The following is a 15,016-nucleotide window of genomic DNA, read 5'->3' as shown; positions in this document are numbered from 1 at the left end:
GAAAAAGGAATGAAATGACTTTTACATTTGCTGTGGGACAGCACTTGGCAGAAATTCTTTCTTTGGTACTCACTTTTTAAACAAAGAATCTTGAGAACAGCTTCCAGCTTGTTCAGCATCACACATAAACTGAATCAACAGCACCTCTAAATTGAGATTCTAACTGTGATGCTTGACTCAAATATCTCACACTGCATCTGATTTTCTCTTTTTACTGATTACAGCTTTTATGGCTTTTGTTTAACATAGGCTAGCTTTTCAGTTATGGGGAAAACAAATGAAAGTAGGGGGCAAAGATCCAGCACTACATAGACATCATAAACTCCAGTAATATGAACCAGATAAATATGGCTCAGAAAAACATGGTTAAACTTTATTGGCGAGTTTGTCTTTAATATGCTTTGCAGAACTTTAATAGCAGCCAGTTTTTGTTGTTTTTCATTTCAGACAGGAAAGGTGAAATGTGATGAGAGCTACAGCTAATTTGGGTGGTCTATGTGTGGCTACGAGTCAGTGTCTGCCTGCCTTATTTACAGCTACGACAGCTATTTGTGGAGGTGAGTTGTATATTAGGAAGAGAGGGAGCTACAAAGAAAGAAAAAGCAATATTAAAGGGAAAAACTTATTCAGAGGTTGCTGAATAAGGTCAGGGGGAAAAATTTTATCAAGGAAAGGGCAAGCTGGAGGAGAATTTGAGGGTAACTTGCCAGTGTCCAAGGCTGAACATTCAAAGTAAAGTGCATTCACTGTAAACACAGTTAATCAGTTAATTTGTTGCTCATTCTGGTGCAAATCATGTCAGTTGCACGAATGTCTGGTGGGCAATGTGAGGGCAATGTGTTTCCTTCACTGAAATTTAGAGGAAGCTGGTTTATAGCTGAGTATAGAGGATGGGATGGGAGAAAATAAATAAGAGAGAAGTTAAGTCCTTGGGAAGTTTGCCTGGGTCACCTAGAAGATCTTTGGTGATAATCAGTTTGACACTGCAAAAGGCTTTAACATCTCTCTCCAGGACGCATGTTCAACAAAGCATTTGAGCATATACAGTTTCAGAGTCGCACGTAGACCTGTGAAAGACACTGGGACAATTTTCATAGTTAAATAAATGCATATGTTTGAGTAGCTTGCACTGAACTCGTGTATACCATTCAAAGTGCTGTTTGTAAATTCTAGACGCTAAGGAGAAGCACATCAAATGCGCTAAAAGCTCAGAAAAAAATTAAGATTATTGAAGGAAAGATTATTCTTTGGTAAACATAAAAGCCATATAAATGTAGCCCTTTAGAGTAGAAGAAAAGAGAGAATGATCAATACAGCAGTTGCTCCAATGACAGTTCAGTGAAACTTTGAACGTATTTATTAGATATGTATTGTTGTTGTCTTAACTGGATTATCAGAAGCAGCACATAATATGCCATTAATTTAGTCTGTTTAATGATTATTTAAATAAAAGATTTGTAAATTGATCCTGGCTGCTTCACAAACAATGGGTTACTGTGCTAATAGTTAGCAGAAAGAATGTTTTTGTAAAGACTTCAAGTAAACCAAAAGAAGCAAGTTATACCAAATAATAATTTTTTTTAATTATGTGTGTCAGCCACTTGTAAGTATTTTAAATTTTACCCTTTCTAAACTCACAGGCTTTTTATTGTTAAATTTATAAGGGAGAAACAAATATCATTTCCAAAGCAAAGACTCCTAAAATTTATCTTTTTTTCCTTTTCTTTTTTCCCCCCTTTCACTGTTTTAACATAAGTCTTCAGGTTCATATAAGGAGTCAGTTCTGGTCCTGTTCATGTGAAACAGGAAGACATAATTTCTTATTAAGAAACAGATAATATCATAGATATACCTTTGAAATAAACAGCCCTAAAATCCAAGAAATACTAACGCTAACATATTGCAAAGCAAGGCAAAGTAACATTTTAATGGCAGCCTTAATTCTGTCTCTGTTCCAGCAGTCATTCTCTGTGCACCGTATCTTCTATAAACAAAAAATACTTTTTCAAGTGTAGCAATGGAATACTCATCCTTTCATCTTTGATGACCAATAAGAAATCAGAAAAAACATAGGCCTGCTGTGAAGAAGGTAGGAGACAATTCAAGGTGGAAAATAACCTATAACCTTGATTATAGAATCCCCTGGTTCTTCTATACATATCCAAAAAGTCCACCAGAAAACATGGAAACCAACACAACACTGAGTTTTATCAGAGTCTTGAACACTTTTGCATTGACAGTTTTTGCTGTTACCATAATACTCAGGACTAAATAAGGTGATGATTTGTTAGAAACTGTGCCATAAAAGTCACTGGGATTATCTCGTGGGTTTTCTTCTTTTTTTTTTTTTTTCCCCCTGTTTTATAACTATGGTGGGTAGAAGACCTGACTCCTGTCTTCAAAACTTGACTTTGTCCCTTTATAACAGTATTAATTTGTCTGTATAATGCTTTCCCAATTACTGACCAGAGGAAAGGATACATCCTCTGAACCAGATCCAGACTTGAGCTCTCAGTCAGCTTCCAAGAGATGCTGACTAATAAGACAACTGTTCAATATAATTTCAGTTATTTTAAGCATTGCTATGCTTATTCAAAATCACTGCTGAATTAATGTCTATGCTGGCCATACCTCAAGGCCTGCTGTTTGAGTCAAGGCTTTGGCATCAGAAGGACAATCACAAATTGGCAGCCTAAGTACCTGTCTCGGGTTTTGCAGCATTTTAATATATTTAAGTATAAATATCCACTATCTGAACTGCAAAGTAGACTCACAAAACCTTATATTTTGTCTCTTGTGCCATCATCCAGATGGGTGGGTATGGTTTTTATTCTAAGATCTTTATCACTGAAAGAGAGAGAAGAATATTGTCTACTTTCCAAGTAACGTGGAAGTGAAGTGCTGGCAGTAAGAAGAATCTTGTTTTGACTTGCAAAATGAACACAATTGATAAAGAAGTCACTGAGGGAGAATAAATGTGAAATACTAAAGATACCATTTTTATAGCATCCTTTTTCTGATTATAACAGCCACTTTTAGAAAAAGTAACCTTGGCAATAATTTTATTTATTGTTTACATCCACTTTGAATAAAGCTGAGATATGGGAATGCAGTAAATAGTACCAAAACCACTTTTGAACAAAGCTGTAAAAACCTGCATTTATATTCAGCAGCACAGGACAAATGCAAGGATTAACACAGACAGAGCTCATTCTCCTCAAGTGTACATGTGGTCTTTTTTTTCATTAAATCAGACCACTTTTTATTTTCACATATAATTGGCTTCATACATTAAACCTGCCACAGATGGAAAACATTAAAAAATATAAAGGCATTAAAACATCTTGAATTATTGTAAAAATAGATTTTGAAAGCTGACTTTGATATCTGTTACAACTTAGGGACCTGAGGGGATGAAGTAATAAAGCGGTGCTGGGACAGTGTAAAAATCAGAATAACTTTGCCCCTGGCCTTTTCCTGGTGTGGAAGTTTTAGTTGTTAAACTAGAATAGTCCAGTAAGTTCCCTTCCAAAGAAAATGCAAAAACAGACTCCAGAAACCTTTGGAATAATTGCAAGTTTTCCTTAAGAAGCAAGTATTTTAGGAAAAGCAAGAACTTATAACAGCTTTCTGGAAACTCAGTCTTTCCCTTATTGGCTTTCATTAGTCTTTCTGTTTCTCCTTCCTTCTAACTCTACTACAATAGATCAGATCAACTTATCTTTCTACTTTATAAAATTGATAATAGTTACTATATTATAATTATATATTATAATTGATAACAATGGGTTCCTGGTTTTGGCTGGAATAAAGCTAATTTTCTTCCTAGTAGCTGGTACAGTGCAGTATTTTAGATTTAGGATGAGAATAATGTTGATAAAGCATTGATGTTTTAGTTATTATTAAGCAGTGTTTACACCAAATCAAGGACTTTTTCACTTTTCATACCATGCGACCAGTGGAAAGCACAGGAAGCTGGGAGGAGACACAGGTGGGACAGATGACCCAAACTACCTAAAGGTATATTCCATATCATATGATATCATGCTCAGCATATAAACCAGGGAGAAAGGCAACCGTGGGACACTATTCCTGGACATTGCTGACTGGGCATTGGTCAGCAGTCATGAGCAATTTCTTTGTGCATCACTTGTTTTTTATATAATAATGCTATTATTATTATTGTTGTTGTTACCCCTTTATTTTCTGTCCTGTTATACTTTTATCTCTAGCCATAAATTTTACTTTATTTCCCCACTTCTCTCCCATGTCCCAGTGGAGCTGAGAGTAAGTGAATGGCTGCGTGATGTTTAACTACTTGCTTGGTTAAACGACGACACTTCTTTTTTGGTGCCCAATGTGAGACCTCTTCAGCACTTATCCCCTCTTTTTCTAGCAATATTCTGAAATCTTTGCCTTCTGGATAGTCCATGATCACTTCCAAAATTTCGGGGTTACTGGGGTTTTCTATTCAAGCTCATCATGTGATAAGCATCACTCATTTACTCCATATAACATCAGCTGAATGATGTGCACCTGACTTCATCAGGACCTTGGATAACTGCTTGTAGTCCAGATCATCATAAATAACCTCCACCACAGTGATTTAGAGGTACTGGGTACCTTTCTCCAGGATGGTCCACTTGCTTGTGTGACATATCAGATCTTCTTTGAAGGAATTTCTTTCCTTCATACCTGACAGGAGTTACCTCCAGAGGCTGAGGGCTTTTGTCCCTTTTCTAATCACTTTGCCAATGCCTCATTCCTTAGAAAGGCATCTTAGCTAATTGTCTTCCTCCCTCTCTAATTCCAGTTACCAACCCTGTTATCCCAACATTGTGGGAGCCGTGTGACTCTGTGCTCACCTGGGCAACAGCTGAAATCTTTTTGCATATCTCACAGTTCACTCAGGGAAAGGGGTTGGGTTGTTACCACCTTGTTTATGAATTCTTCCTCCTTTTCGAGCAGTGGTCACCTGTTTTCCTCCTCCTGAAGCGTCATGGGCTCATCAGGCTTGTCCAGGTTTTGGTTGGGATAGACTTGCTTTTCTTCTTAGTAGCTGGTACAGTGCTTTGTTTTGAATTCAGTATGAGAATAATGTTGATAACACACTGGTGTTTTAGTTCTTGCTGAGCAGTGTTTACCCTAAGTAGAGCACTATTCAGTTTCTCATGCTCTGCCAGTGAGGAGCTACACAGAAAGCCTGAAGGGAGCATGGCCAGGACAGCTGACCTGAACTGGCCAAAGGGCTATTCCATACCATAGAACATCATGACCAGCATATAAACCTGGAGGGAGTTGTCCAGGAGGGGGTCATCACTGCTGGGGGTCAGGCTGAGCATCAGTCAGTGGACGATGAACAATTGCATTGTGTATCACTTGGTTCTTTTTGGTTTTATTCCTCTCTCTATTTTTTAATTACAATTATTAATATTGTTATTACAATATTTTATTTCAATTAATATTTTTTATCTCAACCCACAGGTTTTACTTTTGTCTGATTCTTCTCCCCATCTCACCAGAGTTGTGGGGAGGGGAGAGTGAGTGAGCAGCTGCATGGTACTTAGTGTGTCTGGGGTTAAACCACAACAGAACTATAAATAATTCCCTTATTTACCAGTCCAGATCCACCAGAACCACTTCACCCCTTGCAGCCTGATCCACCTTCTGGTTGTTTTGATGTTTTTCAATGTCCTGGGTTAAACCACAACAATGAGTGACTGTTTAATCACTTTTATGCCACCTCAGTTCTTCAAATTAATCCTTGCAACCCAATGAGATGGTGAAAAAGGTTAACCTGCCTCATACCTTGGCAGTCAGCTGCTGCCGTCCTCTTGTGGGAGAGTAGCACCACTCTTGCACAGCTGCCGAAGGGAACATTCATCCACACCTCCCTTGTTCTAGTTAAACTAACAAATGTACATTGAAGGCTTCTACTGTCTTAGCTCTACTGAGATTTGTCTTGTTTTTCCTTCTCTGTCCCCTGGAGGAGTCACAGGCTGACAGCTCCAGATGCAGATAGTAAGGGTGAAGAATCTGGCCCATTAATGGTCTGTACTGGAGCCATGAGAGTGTTTCCAAGACCGTGACTAGGAGACAGTCAAATGCTTAGAGAGATTCTCAATTCCTGCATTTGCTAAAACTGTCCCGGCAATCTTATTCTTCAATTCTAAGCTCTCATATAACATGTATTTTCCTTCTTCTGCACACACATAATTATTCCACGTTTTCCCCTGTAATAATCTAAGCATTTTATCAGCAGGCTTGTCCATATGTTTTTTTAAAAATGTTTTTATTGCTCTTGTTAAATCCAAGATATTTTTCTCTTTCTTGGCAGGGATTTTAACTAGTGCTGTGACATAAACTTTCCTAGTGCTCACTGTTTGTTTACTTTCCAAGGACCCTCTATTACTGTAAAAAAAATATTCTCTAATTTGTTTATATCTTGCAAAGTTTCCTATCTTATAAAAATGAGCCACTTAATTTCTATCACATTGGTTAGGCCTGATTATATCCACCTTGACTGATAATTGCACTCTTTTCCTTTTGTTTCATGCCCTGTTCCACGCTCTCAACACATAGCCAATTTTCAGAAAGCAAAATAGGGACTGATGAGGTATCATTTTCTCCTAGGGGACTAATCTCTCTGCAGGCCATATTCATTCAGGGGTAACCTAACAAAAGTCAATGAAATTGAAGTAGAGCTACATCTGGACCCACAAGTCAGTGAAACTACTCATTACAGGGGTCTGCTTCTGCTTTCATTCCTCTTATACCTCTTAAGTTTGCTGAATCAACTAATAAGTTGATTCCAGTTATGCATCCCCCTTAATTTAACAACTAAATGGCAGAAGAAAGAAAGAAAGAAAAGTGAATAATCTTTCTTGTTCTGTGATGATGCTGGCTGTGATTTGTGGGATGAGTGTGAGACTACCCTCCTTCTTACATCCTGCTTGACGAGGATAGCAGGAGAAAGTAGCGAAGTCAGTGAAAGGCTGTGGGAAAGGACGAGTTTGTGGATGATGAGTTCATGCATCTGCACAGCAGAACCCAGATCCCCAGAACTACATACATTTCCTTTTTAAATCTCAATTTGTCCTTATGACCTCAGTTAAGTTTAGCAATCACAAGGCAAAGGGAAGCCAAACTGTTAATTTCTTAAAAAAACCTCAAACCTACACATCAAACCAAATGAAAAGAGACCTCTAAGTAATCCCTGTTCTACATATTACAACCATAAAATAGACTTCTGTGCTCATAAAAAACAACCCCATGTTACTGAGGAAAGACTGATGGATAGGAAGAGATTTCAGCAGAAATTCCTCCATTGCAAACATTTCCCTAACTTCTTTTCCCAGAGCAAAGCAATTAAATTTGGAAACAAGAAACTGTTATGCTCTTTTATTTACACAATTGATCTATGCCATTCTATCAGTCTCCCTCCCTCATTTGACCCAGTAAACTCCCCTATGAAATTTATAACATCCATCTCCCTTTGTTATTTTAATTCAGCTGCAAATACTCAGAAGTCATTTCTGTATAATAATAGAGTTAATTCTTTAGCATAAGCACTAGAGGAGTGTAACTGGGATAACAACCCTAGAGGCAAGTAGTAGTAGGCTCATTTTCAGGGGTCTTCAAACACTTGCTCAGAATTGCCTGCAGACCTTGTGCAAAGCTGATCTTCGAAGTATAGGGTTTGTCTGAGGATGAAAGTGGGCATTGTTATACATAATTAAAGAGAAGGTCAGAATTATTTAAATATTTGATTTTAATGGGAAAAATATTTCTTCAATATATTTTTGTTCGCTACAAAGAAACCTTTTAGACTGTGTGCTAAAAGTGATTCTTTCATCAACATTCAACACAAGACTAGGACCAGATAAGAATTACAGTTAAAACTACTAGGTATAACTGATCTATATAATAGCATTCTTAGCTACAAATAATAAAAATAATGCAACAAATTGAACCAGTGAGGTTTCCATTTGTGTTTTGTCTCCTGAGTATTGGTTTTATCTGTATGCTGTCACCTCAGGAACATGAATATATTTCTTTGTAGCTGAGAGAATTCCTAGGGACTTCAAACTACACAGATTTCCTTTTAATCACTTCAAATTGAAACCCACAAACAACAGGAGAGAGGATTGTCATCTCTTCAACTGCACAAGTTTTTGTGTCTGTAGATTCATTGTTACATGCAGAAATATTCAGACTCATTTTATGGGAAAAGTGCTGGTGGTTGTGTGTAATAAGATCATTGTAATGTTGTGGAGTATCCCAGTAATAAGTCGGGGGTGGAGGAGTACTGATGGTGAACAAAGAAATTGGAAGGGAATGTTCTTGTGGGAGTTGCAGTCCTGCTGGTTTTGCTAACCTAAATTCTGTATATGCACTTGCCTGGAGATGACAGCGTAATTGGCATGCATTATTAAGCATGATATGGAATTGGGGAAAAACAAATACGGTTTTTCTGTTATTCTTTAGAGTGAAAGGTCTAGATAAACCATACCAGTGTAGTCATGTAGGACTGAGAGGGAACAGTGCACATGGAAAATATCATCACAGGGTTGTGACTTTAGCTCTGCTTCTGTTATTTAACACTGAAATAAGTGTTAGTGTGATACCAACCAAGCAAAGCAGATGACGAGAGTAAAAGCAACCTGTGCTGGGGCTGAGTGGCTGCTGTCAAAACAGAGAAGTAGAACTTGTCTCTCAAGTACCTGATGGGCTGTGCCACATCACATCAGGCAGTAACACAACTAGATGTGTCAGTCCGATAAACTGTTGGGTTACAATTTGGTTGTGCAAAAGTTAAAAGGAATAAGAAAAATAAGAAGATAGCAAGTGTTGCTGTCCCATCTCCTTGCATCAAGCTTCCTTCTTGTATTTGGGCAGTTGTTTTTCAAGCAAGCTTGTTGAATTAAAATGAATACAAAGAAGCCAGAATAGAAAGATTAAATGAATCTAATAGGTCCCTGTGCATTTCTTCATGGTGGAAAATAGGTGACTAGCAGTTTAATGACACTATAAAAAGTATTTACTCCCTGAATGAGTGGGGAAATTCTATTCGTGCCTGTGGGATATTCAAACAACCTTTTTGAATGTATGAAAGGTTATGTGCAATCCTTCAGAATCAAGGTTGTTCCTGTTGCTTCCGATTAATTCTGTGGTGTGTATGATGAAAAGCTTGCACATATGCCATTTCCCATTCTTTCAAAGTGCAGCATTTTCTAGCCTATTTACATCCTTTGAATAAACTTAGTACACTGAGTTTGTAAATCATACCAGGATTTAAATTGAATGATTAGGTTCAGTAAATGGCACCAAAAGGACATGGATTCCTACAATCCTTTGTGAACTGCTAGAGACAGGCACCTGCAGTTTTCTGAACACTCATGATTTACTTTAAACAATTACATCCTTTCTAAATGCCTATCACAAGAAATGTTTTTTGGAAGACCGATTTTTACCTTTAAAGATCTCTCAGGACGCTCAATCTTTAAACAGAGACTTCCATTACCTTTATACAAAGAGCAGGTCTTGAGCATTTTGCTTCTCTTCAAAGTAACACTGTTTTAAATAATGAACTGTTGCCAGGAGCAATGGTACAGGTTTATTTGTGATTGTGTATTGTCTGTCTGATCGTTATTTCTGCCCTTTGGCCATCTCTAACCCGCAGCTACAAATAATCCTCAGGGCTTAAAACCTTCCTACAACAAGTTATTTCTCTGGTCACCTGTCAACAACATATTTTTTCCTTTCTTCTATTGTAAAAGCAGACCAAGACATTGACATCCAGTGACTTTATTTCTGTCTGTCTTTTACTATCATTTCCATGAATATAACTTGATTCTCTACAGATAGGAGAGTTGAAAAACCTGTAGAAAAAAGCATATTGCTCAATGTTCTTAAGAACAGAGGAAAAAGTACTACCACAGCAGTAAAATGACTTCTTTTTAATTTTTCATTTTTCTAAATACCATGGAAGTAGAAAATGAAAGAGTATATACATCAGTGATAAACAATAATAAAATTATGTCACATGTAAACACTATGTCTAAAAATGGCATTTCTACATGTTCTGAACTTGATTTTTTGGTTGGGCCAAGTAAGAATAGTTCAACTGAACATCAATGCATCATTTGTATTCCTGGCAGACGGAACAGATTCATGAATCAGTGATAGATTTTGTATACTTTATTAAAGACTTCTCATTATAAAACTTTTATTGCTACCATATCTCTACTTAAAATATTGAAACTGAGGGACACAAATTCTGCAGATCCAATCTAAGAGTATGCCTCCACTACCTTCTAGGAAACTGATTCTGTGTGTCTAGGATTCTTACCAGGGTGACGATAGCAGAGTCATAACAGGCTAAACACATGTTTGAATGTGCATTGAAAGAGAGCCCTCTACTTCTAATAATGAGCTTGTGTACCTGGAAAATTACAGTTATTTCATGTAATGGTTTACTAAAATGAAAAGTTCTCAGGAAAATGCTCTATCTTTGGATTTCATCAGTACAGTTAATGAGAACAGAAGGGAGAAACAACTGGATAAAGAGTCTATAGCATACTGAGAATAGGAGACTGCATGTCATCCACTGCTCTGAAGGGACTTCCATGTTCCTGGTTCAGAGCCCTAAAGGGGACTCAGCTATGTGATTCCTCCTTTCTCTACATTTTTTTTAAGAATTAAGTTTTATTTTAAAAGTAATGATGAAATTTCAAAATATTAACCAAAATATTAATTGCTGCCATTTCAGAGAAGCTGTTTCTATCAACAGTTGCTGCACTGCTGCAGGACACACAAATCATCTGCTTCTTAAACCAATAAATTTGCCTTTCATTTGGATTCAGTAGCTGCTCTGTGAGATTATAGAGAGATGGTATTTAATTTTCTCCCGTAATCTGGGAGGTTTGCAAGTGTGTTTTCTTTGAAGTTAACCTTTCAATGTTGTTTCAAAAATCTGCAGAGTTCAAAATCCAGGGAGCTTGTCACACAAAGCATGACATAATCTGAATTTAATTCTGGAATTTATTGATCAGTTTTCTAACAATTCATCTTTGTGTACTTAGAATGATTTTTTTTGTAATTAAGTCCCATGAGATGACTTTTCCTTGAAAATTTGGTGGTGGCACAGAAAAGTTATTACTTTAAACTCCTAAACATATTCTAAATCCACCAAGTGACTGCACATCTTAACTGGAGCATTTAAAAGCTTTGGAATGGCTCAAATATTAGTATATAACATATAGTAAAATTAATATATAACATACAGTAATATGTTTTATTCCTGATGAATTTAAATGATACTTATTTATGTGATCAGATTTGATTTAATAAGAAAAAAATCTTGGCTTCTGAGAAGTAAATCAGGACAGCTAAAAATGCATTAAAAGTAAAAGTCAATTTTCCACAGAAATAAGGAGAGATTGAATCAGTTGGATTAATTAACTAGTTCAATCTTATTGATGATTATTCAGACAACTGTCTGGAAGTTTTGAAAATGTGTAGAAATACAAAACTTTGAGGAATGTATTCATAAACCAATATTGATCTTAAATATTCTCCTAGAAGTATCATATGCTGTAAATTACAACCCTCTGGTTTTTATTCTCTGGCTTTAATGTTTTAGCTATCCAGGTGCAAGAAGAAATAGTATTGTACAACCAAGCCACTGACTGTAACAACTACCAAATAATCGAAAAGAATACATAAAAGAAATTACTGAAAAGAATACTGAAAAGATAAAGAATCTGAAAGAGATACTGTTCAGAGAACTGTTTATCTGAAAGTCGTACTTGTTGAGGTCGGCTTTGACTATGACAATTCATGACTAAGCAGGTTATAAATTCACATAGATGAATTTGAAACTTCATAATCTGGATTGTTGTGACAGGTTCTTAGCAAAGTAGAAAACAAATTACAGGCGACACACTTTGGAGAAAAAAAAAAGAAAAGTGGGACCAAACTCCACTTTATTCTTTTAATACTGAAGCAACCGAGTAAGGTTTTATAGAAGCACATGTGTCCCAATAAGCAAGTTCTTCCCTTATAAACCTTCTAGTCACTTCACAGAGCATGTCAGGAAAAACTTGGTGTTTCCTTTTCTGTGTGGGCCACATGAAAGTTCTGCACATTAAGCTGTCAATTCAAGCAAAACCATTCCAGACTTCACCTACTCTAGCTTTCTTAAAGTGTCACCTTCATGGCTGTCTGTTTGAAGCTTCTGATTTTGCACTGGGAAAAAAAATCATCTCAGAGCTTGAGAATAAAAGAAAAAATGAATGAATAAAAGAAGGAAACAGCATGGTTCTGTCCCTGATGATACTTCAGGAGATCTAGGAGATTATTTTTAGAATTTTGAAAGTTTCAGGCAAAATTTATGTTGATACGAACGTGCTTCCTTACATTCTTTAAAAAAAAAAAAATAATTGCAACTCCATGGGGCCTGAAAAAATTGTACAGAAATAAGTGGTTGTATTTCTGAGTTAACAGTCAGAAAAGAAGTGTAATTTAATTGCAAAAAACAAACCCAGTACTTTTCAGCTATTGAGCACATGGTATTGAAATAAGCATATCAAGACTATCCTTGTTCTATTGGAAGTCACAGACATAATACAGAGCTATATAAAAGCAGGAACAGTTTTCAAAGGATAGAACATTTAATGTTCTTCCTTTTAGAGTCACCTAATTTGTCTCTGAATGCAACTCATCCCAGCACAAACATATATGTACCAGTAAGGGATCAAGTGTATTTTTATCTAGAGCCGGTGAAACCTCACTGCCTCTGTTAGAGGCGGTATCCTATTAGAAAAGGCCTGTGAATGATAACTGGCAAAGGAATATTCATAAATGGTAGCCATGCTTAAAAATTGGCTGTTTGACTAGTCCAGACCTAATCAGTTAAAAACTGAACTAATAATTTATTTTCCTATCCTTTATAGAATTAAGGCAATATTCAAGAACAATTTCATAGTTCTTCTCTAGGCTCTGTTCTCCCTGTATGATTATGTAAGGTCTGTATCTTATTAATTTAATTTAGAAGTTGTAAAATAACCTGCTTCTAGGTTAGACATAAATAAATGAATGAATAAATCAATTAAAGAAGCAAAATCAGGAAATAAAAAAAAGGAAAAAGAAGCCAAGAAGTATTGGAGTGTAGAAAAAAAATTGTAAACTTATTGCCTTACATTGGTGTAAAATGAAAGAATATCCTAAGAAATAACTGTCCAGCTCCTGATTTCTACCTCCAAGTGACTATTCCATTTCCTGCAACTACTGTTCAAAATGTTGAGTGGTAAAGACTTCATTTCAACTTGAAAGTGTATCATGATATTAATAAATAGTATGGTACAAATCCTGCTAAAGAAACTAAATGCCTCTATTATTTGAATCAGTTTTGCAACTGATTTTTACCAGTCTTAAATCTTTGCTCACTTATTTTATTTCCCTTCCAGGTTAATACTACTGTTGACCAGATATACATCACACCATCTGACAATTTTTGGCTATGTCAGATAAACCCAGACACCTCAGCACATGTGCAGGGTCAGTGTATTTCTTAATATATTTTCATCAAGCTGCTACAACTTCTAACTGCAACAGTAACTGCGAGTAGTTAGGTATTTGGCTAGCAATCGTGTCTAATGGGTTTTTTTGTTAAATTATTTTCCCCCAGCTATGTAGTTCCTATGAAAATATTCAGCTCCTTGGTAAGTCAGCCATCTTGCCAAATTATGTAAACCAGGTCTCATGCAGACAGTGTTTGGTTCTCTAGATGAGGAGTCACTTACAGCTGCAGATTTCTGAATCTACATCATTCTGATGTCCTTATCATGAAAGATGATAGAAGGGCCTCAGAAACTGTTTCAAGCCTGCCCTCTTGCATGACAGTTTCAGAAAGCTGTAACCCTTAGATTTTCATGCCATTTGAACTGGGAGGGTGACAGTGACTGGATGTGTACTGATGTCAGCCCCCATTAAATGGTTACCTGGGAAGACAAGTGTCCCTGCAAAAATGAGATGACAGTTGAGTTTCCCTCCAGAGTGCGAGAATTATTACTCCATTCAGAGTCACTGAGTGTGCGATGTGTAGGTACTGAAAGAATTCACTGTAGCGTGGTACATGGTACACGGAGCTGCAAATAGGGTCATTCTTCTGTTCAGAGCCCCAGTGCCCAGAGTAATTAACTTCACATGCCATGGTTGAATGTTGAGGCTGAGTTCAAGTGAAGTGGTGAGGAGCCCAGCCCTGAAGGGCATGGTTGCTTGAGTTCTTTATTACAAACACAATGAAAAAAGTAATAGTTTTTCCTACACGATGTTTCAGTGCTTCTGCTCAGGAAATGAATTTTGATGTGTTTTGTATCTCATGAATTCTGCATATTTTATTCCCTGGAGTTTAGTGTAAAAAGCACTTTTCGTATTGCTAAGTAACATGACTAATTGCACAAACAAAATAAAATTGGCCCGGTACATTACGAGGTTGAAATGTCAGGAGCCATCAGGAGGTCCTCAGGAAAGAGTGCCTATGTCATTTTAAATATTCTTTACACAGCATTATCTTAAGGCAAACACAGACTGTTTTACCCAATTTTGGTTTAAGATTAATAAGAGCAAAAGCTCTTTGGGTTTACCTTTATTTTTTAACTATCCCAGGCAAAAGATCTTCAGCACTGCAGAGATAAGATTTTCATGTAATAATTTGCACATATCAATGTAAGTAAAGTACAAAGTAAATAATAAGTGCTGAGAACTAATTCCCTTCTTTAAACAAACCAGAAATCCTCCTCTCAGTACCAAACCGTCTGGAATGCCTTGATTTGACTGAATTATAGCAGTCTAGTCTGGTTAATAAAATGCTTTCCTTTCTAATTGTGGTACTGATTTCAATCTTCAATTTTATACTATTTTTTTTGATTAGTTTGGGAATAAATAACTTAGGCATCAGCCACAGGGAAGGCAGTTACCACTAGTGGGCATTTACTGAGCCTAAGTTGTGCTT

The sequence above is a fragment of the Chiroxiphia lanceolata genome, chromosome 1, assembly GCF_009829145.1.
Source record: "Chiroxiphia lanceolata isolate bChiLan1 chromosome 1, bChiLan1.pri, whole genome shotgun sequence".
Classification (NCBI taxonomy): domain Eukaryota; kingdom Metazoa; phylum Chordata; class Aves; order Passeriformes; family Pipridae; genus Chiroxiphia; species Chiroxiphia lanceolata.
The sequence above is the reverse complement of the archived record's forward strand: the minus strand, read 5'-3'. Positions refer to the sequence as shown.